At 70.6% G+C, this 2,505-nt stretch overlaps 1 protein-coding gene and 1 long non-coding RNA gene across 4 annotated transcripts in view; one reads left to right on the forward strand and one right to left on the reverse strand.

The window, feature by feature from the left end:
• The window catches only part of GATA2 (GATA binding protein 2), a 10,916-nt gene extending 10,474 nt beyond the window's left edge, over positions 1-442 (reverse strand). The window contains exon 1 of one of the 2 annotated variants that reach the window (XM_085324491.1): positions 145-442. The gene's annotated coding sequence lies outside the window, so the exon portion shown is untranslated. The remainder of the gene's footprint in view (positions 1-144) is intronic. The other variant, XM_085324497.1, reaches the window with a different exon arrangement.
• LOC146600478 (uncharacterized) overlaps positions 1-2,505 on the forward strand; it is a 14,881-nt gene that overhangs the window by 767 nt on the left and 11,609 nt on the right. The window lies entirely within an intron of this gene.

Genomic DNA, 2,505 nt, shown 5'->3' on the forward strand with positions numbered 1-2,505 from the left:
AAAAACTCCGGCAGACACAAAAGGAAAGGGAAGGGAGAAGGAGAGGGGGGAGAAAAAAGAGAAACGGGGGGAGAGGGTGTTGCAGCGCGAGCGGCGAGCGCGCCCTGGCAGCAGCGCGGCGCCCCCCCCGCGCCCCACACTTACCGGCGCCGGAGGCAGGACGCCTCTGCGGGGCGGGCGGCGAGGGAGCCGGCCTGGAGGATGCGAGTGCCGCGAAGAGGGGGGAGAAAGGGAAAAAAAAGAGAGAGGAGGGAGAGAGAGGGGAAAAAAAACACACACACAGAGCGAGCGAGCGAGCGAGGGAGGGAGGAGGAGAGAGGGCTGGATGGAGGGTGTTACTCAGATGGCAAAGCCCGCTGCTCTGGCCGGCTCGGTCCCATCCCCGCGCATCCTATATGAGCGCTGGCGCCAGCTGGCCGCGGCGCCGCAGACGGGCCGGGGCGCGCAGGGCCGGCGGCCGGGCCAGCCAATCCCGCCGCCCCACACCGCCCCCGACCGCACCCCCGGCCCCAAACGGAGCCGGCCGGGGGGGCGCAGACCCCCTCCTCCGCCCGCCTTCCCCGCCCGCAGCATCCTCGCCCGGCGGCGCCGCGGGGGCTTTCCCTGCCCGGGCGCTGCACGCCCCGCCGGGGCGGGGATAGGCGCTGGGGGGCTGCGGAGTCAGCGGGGTGCCCCGGGGGCGGGGGGGAATAGATGGAAGGGGGGGGAGCGGGAGGAGAGAGCCGCGGGGGCCGGGGCGTGCAGCGAGGCAGGGCTGCGGGAAAGGGCTCGGCGACGGGGAGGTGGCTCCGTCGGGGCGCTCGGCTCCGGCCCGGGCTGCGGCGCCGCCACCGGGATGCCCTGGGGCCGGGGGGGCCGGGGGCAGCGCCAGACCGGCGCGAGGGCGTTAAGTACGCTAAAAAAAAAAAAAAAAAAATCTGGGAAAGCAACGCGCGCGGAGCCGGGAGTGGAACAAATGCCAGCGTGGTCGTTCCTGTCACGATAGTTTGAAATAACTGTCTGAATCGGCAAAAATAAATAAATGCGAGGRCTCCGAGCGGGCCTGGGAGAGGCCGCAGGCGGCAGGGCAGCGAGGGGGGCCGCGGCCCGGGCCGGCGGGGCCGCTCCGAGCACGGCCGGACGCGGCTCGGCCCCGCGGTTCGGCTCGGCCCCGGGCAGGGGCTTCGCTGCCGGCGGCCGCAGCGAGCAGCCGGGCCGGGCTGGGCCGAGCCGGGGCAGGGGCCAGGCGCCCGCGGCCTCCCCCGACGGTGCCGCCGCCTTTTCTTTTTCCACCGCCTTTTACGAAAACCCGTTTTAATATTTGCAAACACTTGAACGGTTTTCGCCGCACGGTTGCCGATCGGCGGGTCAGGGAGAAGCGCAGCCCGAATCAACAGGCGYTTTCTGCGGAGTTTAGGGCACGTTTAGGACGCAGTCAGGAGCGTGGAGTCGGGCTCTCCGTTACCCCTAAAAGTGCCGATAAACCCGTCTGCATTTGGGGAGGGGAAAGAAAGGGGGGGGGGAAGGAAAGGAACAAACACCCACCAGCGCCTGCAGGTCCTGCTTCACGGCGCTCCCCTCCCAGTCCTAAACCTCTAGTTTCCTAGGAAAAGGGAAAGGCTGGTTGCAACCCCTCAACTTCCAAGCTGGACGCGAGGGGAGGGCAGCGCCCGAGCCCGCGGAGAAGCGCGGGGGGCGGCAGAGAGCGGCCCCGCGCCCGCCGGGCAGGGACCCCGACGGCGGGGTCGGAGCAGGAGCTGCTGGGGCCCGTCGGGGCCGTGAGGGGAGGGCTGTGCCCCCCTCCCCCTGGTGCCCAGGCGGGGGGGCGCCGGCAGCGGCGGGGCGCCGGGGCCGCCCGCGGGCCGGCGGCGCGGGGTGCCGGCTGCCGGCCTCCCCCGGCCCCGCGGCCCCAGTCACTACGACGCCGGAGCTCTGACGTCACCCGCCACTGCCAAATTCGCCAGGAAATGAACTTTTTTTTTTTGAAATAATAACAATAATAATAATAATGATGACGGTAATAATAATAAAACTCCCTTTCCTCGCAGCAGAGCTCGTCTGGCCCGAGCGACACGGGGCTCCCTCCCCAGTTACTGCTCCCTCCCACCCACTGCCCCCCCTCCCCACCCTCCGGGGACCCACAGCACAGGCCCATGGGGGACCCGCAGCGCGATCCGGCGGGGCAGGCGAAGCCTGGGGGACTCCGGAGGCTGGGGCAGGGGAGCTGCCACCGCTCCCCCCTCCCCGCATCCCCTCCTCTGAGGGCCTTGTGCGCCCCAAACCCTCGGGGATCGGCGGCAGCGAAGGGGCCAGGCCCCCCCTCGCCCCCTCCTGCCGCCAGTGGGGGGGGGGTCACAAGCTCCGGGCCAGGCGGCAGCTCCTCCGTCGGCTCCCCGGCGCGGAAGGGGCGGTGGAGCCGGCTTCTCCCGGGACGAGGTGGTTGGCTCGGGCAGGCCGGGGACAGGAGCTGGGCAGGGCTTGGTGGGAGAGGGGACGCGGCTCTGGAAGGCAAGTGCCCTCCGCGCT

This window comes from Rhea americana, unplaced genomic scaffold (genome assembly GCF_003343005.1).
Source record: "Rhea americana isolate MKP2758 unplaced genomic scaffold, rheAme1 scaffold_120, whole genome shotgun sequence".
Lineage (NCBI taxonomy): Eukaryota > Metazoa > Chordata > Aves > Rheiformes > Rheidae > Rhea > Rhea americana.